This window comes from Eucalyptus grandis, chromosome 7 (assembly GCF_016545825.1).
Source record: "Eucalyptus grandis isolate ANBG69807.140 chromosome 7, ASM1654582v1, whole genome shotgun sequence".
NCBI lineage: Eukaryota > Viridiplantae > Streptophyta > Magnoliopsida > Myrtales > Myrtaceae > Eucalyptus > Eucalyptus grandis.
The window spans coordinates 1,650,463-1,661,291 of NC_052618.1; the positions used below are offsets into that span (position 1 = coordinate 1,650,463).

Here is a 10,829-nt window from a genome sequence, read left to right on the forward strand (position 1 = left end):
GAAACCTTTCAAATGACATAAATATCCTTACATATAAAAGCACCGTCAATTATGTGCCCTTAATTAGTTTTCAAGGAAATAAGTAGGTTCGGATATTTTAAAATGAAGTAACAGTCCAACATTTCCTCAGGGGGCTTTGGAGGCTGAAAGTCCCTTAAAATGTTGAACCAAATACACCCTTAGTGAATGGTTTGGATGTCGCCAGACAATCTAGACGAGGCTTTTTTGAACTCTTGGAGAACCATTGCAGTCAGTTTTCTCAATATGTCTCCAGCATGACACTCACTTTGTCAATAATTTCTCTGTAAATAGATCTTGTAAACATTGTAGAGACAACAATTTTTCATGTATATGGATTGATGGGAATTGTCATAGCACTTTTGTCTATGTTGTGTGTAGGGCATGTCTTGCTTTATATTGAGTCAGGGTGCATTTGATTTAAATTATAGAGAAAACTTTTGGGAAAATGTAAAGGTCTTTAGCCTAAAAGGGTTAGGTGAAATGCATAAGATTACCTAGGCTGCAAAGATCAAGTGTGTGAACTAGCTCAACTGATGGATTCGCTTGTTGGCCTACATTGGACTGACTTGCCATGCCTAAAGTTTAAACTCTGGTCAATGTCGATTGCACCACCAATTTTTTGGTCACTTGAACATTTTTTTTTTTTTGGGGTCGATCACTTGAACTTGACTCTTTGTAGAAGCTTTACGGCCCATTCTTTGACTTTATTGATTTTTCCCTCGCAAGCACTGACTTATGCTGTCTGTTTGCTCGCCTGAATTCCAATTCGGCCAAATGAGGTGAATTGCTCATAGTTGTTATTGATGAGGTTGAACTCGCCAAAACTGTTGCCCTTGTGAAGCTTGTGAGCCTTGTTCACAGCTTCCCAGGGCGATTTGCCATCTGGTGTGGTCATGCAAGTCCTCCATCTCGTCAGCTAATACTTCAATAGTGGCAGCTCATATGCATATGAGTGGAGAGAACGAGCTTCGCCTTCTCGCTGAAAGCAACCGAGACACGTCTTGTCAAATCCTATTCTTGTGAAGTAAATTACGTTGCCTTCTTCAACGTAAATTCCTATTACAATCAATAATGAGTACGTGCAATTTTAAAAAAGAATCACTCGTCCAAATTGGGTAGAATCAACTAGTTAAAAGGGAGCGAGAAGCAAATAGATGTCGATGTCAAAACCATGAACTGTTCATGGTTTTGTGACTTGTCCCTTATGGAAATCCACGTGCAATTAAAATGAAAAATTTCTCGCAATATGAACAGCCCTTGAGATGTAAAGATGAGGACAACGGCAAGATAACGCGGAAATGATATATCGAGCACATAAAACTACTGTTCTATGGCAAAAAGGAAAGATAAGAAATGATAATTTAGTCGAGCCACCTACCCATAACCATAAGAAGAAAAAGTAATGATAATGGAAAGGAAGAAGAGGATGAATCACTAACCATGATGGGTGCATAAGCCACGTAGCCGATAAGCGTTGATGTGATCCCTGGTTTCAGATCTTCTTGTCTTGCCACATTCCATGTCGTAGCATCAATGGTATACCTTGTCGATCATCCGAGCCACCATTTTTCTCTCTTTCGGGGCCCTTCTTCACTCTCTTGGACTCATGCGCTCGAGCTGGTCTTGGATAAGCTTTGAAGAAAGAGAGGAGGAAACAATATCAAAAAGTCGTAAATCAATTATAATTATGTCAATTTAGTTATAAACTTTTTTTTTTTTTTTTTTTTATCAATTCAATTGTAAACCTCTCACAAATGTCAATTCAGTTCACCGGTCAATTTTGACCGGTGGGCGAGCAACATGGATGCCGCCCGCTTGCCGACCGCTTGATCAATGCGGACTTTAGGCTGCTTCGCTCCGGTGACCGCTAGAATAATAACCGGTTATTGTGGTTATAAATTCTTGAGATTGAGTGGAGTCCATAATAAATTATAGTTATTTATAGTTAATTCTATATTATTCAGAATATGTTCTTATTCTTATACAGTAAATAAAAAATTGTCGTTCAATCATTTCTTTTCTTTCATAAAAAGATGATATCGAAAAAGTCATCTGTAAAATGACGGAGCGATGTTAAAATATGGATCACAATACTTTTTGCAGAAAATCAACGAACTTTCTCGACCAATTTCGAATTTTGACTTTGTCTTTCTTTTCTTTTTTTCGAGATTTGTCTAATTATTTATTACAAGCTCAAGTTAAGAGATAAAACGATAAGAAACAAATCAAAATCGGTTGACATTTCGAAAAACAAATCAAAGTGGTCATATCCACATGATAAGTAACAAATCTTCATTCATGAAATTTGGTGGATCAATGAGGTGATTTTTTTTTTCTCTTTTGATTCACTATTCTTAATTATATTTTTTCTTTATTCATTTGTTTGACACTGGTCCTAATTTTAGATCATCTAAGAGATCTTTTAAAGCAATTTGATTTGAGCAAAAGGACTAAGAAGCCAACTTGTCACATAGTTATTTTGTTATTTGATGCAAAGCCAATGTTTTCAGTGTTTTTTTTCATCTTTTAAATTTAATAGAACTATATAATAACATTGATGATTTCTTATACTTGTAATTATTTGTATTTCAATATCTAAGAGACCTTTTCTTTCTTTGTGTTCAAGAAAATTGATTCTATCAGCCCTTTTGTGATTTTTGTCTCTCAATTCGAACTTGCAAGAAGGAAACACAAAAATTAAAAACAAGAAAAAGAACATAGGATTAAAAAATGATATAGTTGAAGAAGTTTTCGGTTTCCCAAAAAGGTGCCGTGGTTGAAGTTTGACCATCACTTCGTCATTTCACATATCATGCTAGTAGGTCCATTTCCACATGGTTATAGCCTAATGTGCAGTGTGATTACTTCATGAATTTTATCCTAATATATAATATGATCTATAAATTTTTAATTTGTTCATCGTAATTAATGAACAATTAATACATATTCAATTTGATCCCTCAATAACATGAAAATGTTCGATAATATGAAGGTTTTTAAAGTCGTCCTTCTATAAATTCAAATTTATTGATAATATTTGGAAACCATATTGAACAATCTAAAATTCATAGGCAACATTGTCAGCTTATGGATAGAATAAATCACTTGTGTCATTATCCCTTACAAGAAAGATAGCTTTTTTTTCGTTGGTAATTGACAACTTGAAATATCTTTTTTTTTTTAAATCTATGATTTTTTGTATTGAGCTAACCAACAAAATTTGAATTTACTTTCATAACCTTTCATCGATATTTCACAATCTAAATGCTCTATTACCCTCAACAACAAAATATTATCTAATCATGCATCCCGTTCTCACTTTAGTTATTAAAAAATTTCAAAAGCCCTATCCTTTTTACCAGGTAGCCTCATATATATATTATAAGGAAACAACCCATCATGAAGAATCAAATATCTTGAGAAGTTCTGTGAACCGGAGAGCGCTTGCAGGTGAGTCTTGTCCATGGCAATCAACTACATTCGCGCATGAGAAGCAAGCGCGCGTACGCGCTCTCCTCTCGCTGCACCAGTGCTCCTTCCATCTTTTTGATCGCCTGAAGATTCGTGTGGAATCGCCTGAAAATCTGTTTGCTGTATTACCATCGGCATTTTGAGTTTTTTATAGTGTTCTGGTGAGGGTTTTGTGTTTAGCGTGGTGAGAGTTGAAGAAAAGTACCTGAAAATGTCGAGCCCACGACGGGGTGAGACAATGTCTCAACAAGTTCACCCCCTAAACTCCGACTAGAAAGGAAATACGCCCAAGGGCCACCTAAGTACAAACATGAGTCAGAGGACTTACCTTTGCCTCAGATCCTTCTTGCAAGTCAGTACAATTTATATAATCGTCCAATCATTTCAATTCAATCAAATCAAATTGAGTCATCGATCAATCGATCCAATCGACTCCATACCATCAAGACCATCTCTCGATCAATCCATTCAACCATCCATCAGTCAACTCATTCAACTTCATACCATCGATGCCATCTATAAAGTCTATCGATTCGAACACTGCTTACTTAAGCTGAAATAGATATATTCATATATCATTTCTCACCAAAGTTGATATCTAAATCACTCACCGAAGTTGCTATAGATTTATATTGGTGTTAATGCTCCCCGGAGTTGATATTTATAGTGCTCATCGAAGCTGCTATCATCTCGCTCACCGAAGCTGAACTACGATGAATTACTCCTGGTCAAGTATCTTGTGCTTTGCACATCAATTCCTCAATTAAATACCCAACTTGGCCTAATTTCATCGTGTTAAAATGTATCCGATAAAAATAATCGTGTGTCGGTCTGAGCCAAAAGTATAATATCATTATTTTATAAAATCCCACTATTTATATAGTGTCTGAAAACATTTTTGGCGTTATAAACCGACGCCTCGGTAATTTATAATTAATTACTAAAATTATTAAATTTTGGGATAAATTCCCAAAATTACAAATTACACTCAATTTGCACAAAATAGCACTCAATTAATTAAAAAAAATCACACCACTACGATCAGTATAATTCTGGTCATCAGTTATCCTAGTCTAATTTCTGGAAAATAATAATTAATTAAATAATTACCAAAATTAATTAATTAAATACCGATAAATGCCAAAAATACAAACCTAGCCCGAAAATATTAAATTAAATATCGAAATGGGTCCGGAAAATTTCTGAACCAATTTAAATAATTAATACAACCTATCTAATCTCTAATTAATCTAATTTAACAACCTAACATGCAAAATTGACTAATTAAATTACTAATCTAATCTAACTAATCACATAAACCTTAATTAACTTAAATTAATTACCCCATAAAGCATAATTAACTCTCTAAGCAGAGTTTAGTCGGTAAACTCACCGGATTTGCGGGCCAAAGTGAGTCCACAGCATCAGCGACGCGGAGACAAGCGATAAACTCCGAAACAGTGATGCCAAACGGAGACTGGACCGGGCCTAAAACGGCCACAAAGCTGGCTGTTGGGCTCGGCTTCAAGCTTCGGTGGGCTCGGGACGTGGAGAAGGCGCGGATCCGGCGGCAAAAGGGCAGCAAAGAGTCAACATGGGGGCTTCGTTGGAGGCTGTAATTGACCGGTGGCATTTGAAGTGTGGACGTGGCAGCGAAAGGGGGAAGCAAAGGCCGAACGGGGAGGGATTTGCTGGGGGAAAGGGCTGCTTCGGTGGTCAAAGATGGGATGTTTTGCTGCTGGGTGTTGACCGTGGGGAATAGACGGTAGTGGACGGCGTGGCAGCAAGATGGAGGGGGAAAACAGAAGATGGTGGGGGCGTGCGTGGCTGCAGGCGTGAGGGAAGTGAACGGAGAGAGAGAGAGACGATCGGGCAGAAGGAAAAAAACGAAAATGATGAAGCTGCAGAGGAGTCGCTCGAGCAAGGAAGGAGACGGAGTGGGGAGAGGCGTACAAGAGAAGCTGCCGATAGGGGGATAAAATCAACAAAACAAATATCTTCATTAATGTTTGGTCCCCCAAAAGCCACTAGGTTTTTCCCTTGGTCCCCCCTATTACTTTCTAGCATATTAACTCACAATTAAACCAATTTGAAGCCAAAATTCCAGCCCTCATATTAGCATACGAATTTTACAATTGAGCTTCAACAATAATCTTTCTATCATGTAACTTTAATTCGTAGTTCAGTTTATAGTATTAAAATTCATTATATAATAAGATATTTGTAATTAAATCGGAGAATTTGGCTTCGACTCAAAAAGTGCACGAAATTTTATTACCAAAAAAACTTCAAAGTTTGGTTCAAAAAGTCTATAGGGACCCGGTCCGAAGACCATTTGAAAATGCTGGCATCAGAGCTGGTAATACCAAGCCTCGTAAAATCAAGCTGCGACCCGCGTAGCCTGGGCAGTACGGTAGGTGGCAGAAGAGAACCCGACAGCTACGGAGGAGAGAAGCAGGGGTTGCTTGCTAGGACACACTATTTCCCTTTTTGGCAATTTGAGCTTTGTAGAGCAATATTGGTGAAATATATAAGACACGCTATTTTCATTTTTGACAATTTGAGCTTTGAAGATTGGTGAAATATATAAGACACGCTATTTCCCTTTTTGGCAATTTGAGCTTTGTAGAGCAATATTGGAGCATAGACTCTCCACTGCTTATATTCCTCTTTCATTTGTCAACTTAACTGTGATATGTGATGCGCATTTCTATGATTTGTCCATTCACCCATTGATCATGCATTGACCTTGACCTCAAGTTCAATCTCAAGACAAGAAGAACCGACCTCTATATGTCTATTTGTCAAAGAAACCTCCTTTGCTTGCACCCTCACTGCTCGATTGGGGGATTTGTGCGAAATCCAAAATTCGAGAGATGTCGCATCGGAGATTTTTGTCAGAACAATCCCAACATGGAAATTCACTCTTTTTTACTTCACAAGAACCGTCGATATTTGAAGAAACACAAGTACATCAAGATAATCAAATGTGCAAGCTCAAACTCGCCTGCCATGCCAGATCACTTCGAAACTGACCTGACCCAATCGATGCGGATAGACTTTATTCTCATGGGGGATCGTTTCACGTTAAGTATGCTGCAGGGGATGCCCAATGTGCACCCGTCCTTCAAGCGAGTGAAAGCCGAGAGAGGCCAAGGAATGGTGACGTCATGGGTTGCATACATACATATACGAGTAGTAATATAAATTATATTAATATGTAATATCTACATATGTATATATTTTAGGGAAAGGGAGAGAGAAAAGAATTGGGGGCAAACGGCAAGGGAAGCAAAAGAAAGGGGGGAGAAAAACACTGGAGAAAGCTTTTGGACCCCTTCCTTTCCAACGGACAAAAATTAAAGCTTACTATTATGTGTTTTTCTTCTCTCTTTAAGAGCCCCACTAGACTGTCCTGATAACATAATTCAGCTGAAGCGGAACTATTTGATTCACAGCTTTTATGCAGAAAAGGGTAAGCCAATCACTACCTTAATAAGGTCATTATGCATAAGAGCATAGAAGGCGATAAAGTATTTTGGATAGAAAATGTTGCCCATAAAAATCCATTTAGAGAGAGAGAGAGAGAGAGAGAGAGAGAGAGAGAGAGAGAGAGAGAGGGAGGGAGGGAGGGAGAGAGAGAGAGAGATTAGGAGTGGATAGTTAGGACACAGGGAATAGGAGTGCATAGTTAGGACACAGGAAGTATGCTGATGAAATTTTACTTTTAGGACAATAATGAGGAAGGAGAAGAATCATGTATTAGGTGTACGCAAATTTCTCCATTGGAGCTTCTTGATTCCCAAAAACATAATTAAAAAATTTCAAATTATACTCAAAGTGACATAAATATATAAATATTTATAATATAAAGTCCAAACTATCCTCCGGAGTTGTTCTTTGAGGTATTTTTGTTCTTAATCTTCTGCTTTTCTTCAGTACTAAACCAATCTAAAAATCTTTTCATTATGTGTTAAGCTTGCTGGAGAGCAAATCATGTAACAAGCACCAGGCCTACTACTGAATTAAAAAAAAAAAAAAAAAAAAAAAAAAAGAAGAAGAAGGAAAAATCAGCTAGCCTACCACTTGATAAATTAACATTGTTATTGCTCCTTTTCCCACCCTCTAGCAGCCAGTTACCTAGCACATCTAGCTTACACACTTTTGCTTTGAGATTTATGAGATGCATTTGATTGACCCTTACGTATCACTTTTTCCACGTCCACCCTCTCCATCATCCCGGCGGCAAATCATCTTTCCCAAATCATTGATCTTATTAACTTCTATGGTAACATTCATCAGCCAAGGCATATACTGTTTTTCTATGCAGTCAGAGACCAGTGATATATCTGCTACAGTTGTATCTGCTAATGAATCACAAGAAAATTCTCTTAATGCCAAGGACTGGGAATTAGGGATGTACCGAGATGAAGTAGCTGCTAGCCAAGGGATCAGGATTAGAAGAAGGCCACCAACTGGACCTCACTTGCACTATGTTGGGCCCTTTGAGTTTCGATTGCAAAATGAAGGCAACCCTCCTCGAAATATTCTGGAGGAGATCATATGGCATAAGGAAAAGGAAGTCTCACGGGTAATTCACTATAAATTTTCTTGTCGTATATCAAACAGGCAATATTTGTGACTCATTGTGATCGGTTGTTTCTTACGCTTTTAATTTCAGTTCAAGGGAAAGCAAGATCTGGCGGTGCTTAAGAAAGCCCTTCAAAATGCTCCCGAGACTAGAGATTTTGTTGGATCTCTTAAAGCTGCTCATGAGCGAAAAGGACTTCCAGGTTTGATTGCTGAAGTTAAAAAGGCTTCTCCAAGTAAAGGAATACTGAGGGAAGATTTTGATCTAGTAAGTTGTATATTCTGTTGTATGAACGACATCCCTATCCTATTTACGGTATTGTAAGTAACCCTACTTGAAATCACACCAATGTAACAATGCATGCTAGGTGACAATGGATATGTCCTCATCTCTTTATAAGAGAATGTCACAGTTCCAGTTACAGATATCTATCACCTATTAAGGCTTTGGGCAGCCTTGGTTTGTATCCACTATTCATAGCTAAGACGATATAGGTTCAACCATTGTTTCCATGAGAATTTTCCCCAGAATACTTGACTTCAGCTGTGCAACAGAGAATTTGGCAGACATACCTTGATTGGAGAAGAATCATTGCGACCAATCCCACTTAATGGGAAAGGACTTGATCGTTGTTGATGTTGATGGTGTCTTGTAAGCTGTGGCGGTGATCTAGCTCTGAAGTTTGATGAATAGTAGGGACTGTTAGAATCTCTTGAAACAATTATTTTTGGCTAATGTTTCTTTCAGATTGAAATCGCTCAGGCTTTTGAAAAAGGAGGGGCAGCATGTCTATGTGTTTTGACTGATGAGAAGTATTTTAAGGTAAACATGTTGGTGAACGTCTTTGGATGTAGCATTTTAATGTTTGTAAGTATTAGCAACATGCCGGCAGTGGCTGATATATGCCCATTCATTTTAATTTGGCCAATGCAGGGGAGCTTTGATAATTTAGAAGCAATAAGGAGAGCAGGAGTAAAGGTTTGCCCCTGGAGATAAGCTATCTTCTTGAATGGGTACATCGCTATGAAGTTCATTTTTGCTTATCCTCTTGACGAAATGAAATCTATGCAGTGCCCTCTCCTGTGCAAAGAGTTTATTGTAGATGCATGGCAGATTTACTATGCTCGAGTAAAAGGTGCAGACGCCATTCTTTTGATTGCAGCTGTGCTCCCTGACCTTGACATCAGCTACATGATTAAGATTTGCAAGATGCTTGGCTTGGCTGCTCTTGTTGAGATTTGAATATCTCTCTTTCTTGTATACCTTTCACTACTTGTAATTTTTCTCATTTCAAGCTTGCTTTGCTGTCCTGGTTGAGAGTTGGCTTTATCTCATTTCGAGCTGGTTTTGCTCTTCTGATTCAGAGTTGGCTTATGTCATTTGAAACTAGTCCTGCTCTTCCGATTGCAAGTTAGCTTAGGAAAATTCATGATGTCATTCATAAATTATATTTCTACTTCTTGTTGAAACAAATCCTTCAAAAGTTTGCGAAGCTTTTATGCCTTGTTATAGTCATCTCTTTTAATTGTGATTGGAACTTCTGTGATATTCTTTTTTATTAGTCCTTTGTGATCTATGTCCCATACCTTGTAACACAGGCATTAGTATGATCATCGCCCTTGGACTTTTAATTCAGGCAGTTCAGTTCGACTCTGGTGTGGTCAAACTAATTTTCTGATGAGAATTGCATTTATTTCCAGCTGCATGATGAGCGGGAAATGGATCGTGTCCTTGGAATAGAGTGAGTCGAGCTTATTGGCATCAACAACCGCAATCTGGGTAGGCTTTTCTTATATTTGATGACATAGCTTTTTAACTAGTTAATCAATTTTACATGATGCGAGTATCAAGGTAGAACAATTTTGCACTAGTTAGTTTCCATTTATTATTTCCAATTAAATCATTGATGGTAAAACCAATGAATAAGCTTGGAATTTTGAGGACAGCTAGTGCCACAAAAAAAGAAGAGTACAAAGTAATTTTGTAGGAGATGACATCTTAGGTCCAACTTCATCGTAATAAACACTGATTGTTCACATTTGATAGACTGGGAACCTCTCCTGGCCATTGCGTGCAATTTTGCCAATATATATCTGCCGTTTGTCTAATAGCCTTTCCTCCATGTTGAGCATCTTGTCCACGAGTACAAGAGCATGGTATATTTCGCATTCTGTACTCTCTCTCCAGAATGCCTTCCAAAATTTGCCTAGGCTGCCTACTGTTGAGGGTAAAAGGTCATCCATAGTTTACACGATGCAAATTATAGGGAACGCTAGAAAAATTGATGTGATCTATGTTGCTCCTGCTAGTATATTAAACATGTTCCTCTCCTCTATGAATAAATTAAATGAGAAATGGCAGCGCTCACACTCATTTCCGTAAAAAAATAAAAAAAGGAAAGAATATTTCCATTGAAGAGACAACAAGCATGGTCACCTAACATCATCGTGGACGCCACTTTCTAGATTTGAACACTTGATAGAAGCTGGACCTTCTGGAAACGACGAAGAACACTGCATAGTCGCCACCACATTTAATCAGGAAGAAACAACAAGATGTAATCAAATGAAAGAATTCACATTATAGAAGGTGAAGTACAGATGATGGTAGAAACATTACAAACATTGCAAGTCATTTTATGTAATCCATATTCTTTTCATATTTTGTCCCGTTTCTGTCAGAAAACTAAAGTCCATAGTTTACATGATGCAAATTATAGGGAACACTAGAAACATTGATCTGATCT

At 37.8% G+C, this 10,829-nt stretch overlaps 1 pseudogene; it reads left to right on the forward strand.

The window, feature by feature from the left end:
* Positions 1-7,805: 7,805 nt before the first annotated feature.
* On the forward strand, positions 7,806-9,891 carry LOC120295668 (annotated as a pseudogene).
* The last annotated feature ends 938 nt before the right edge of the window (positions 9,892-10,829 follow it).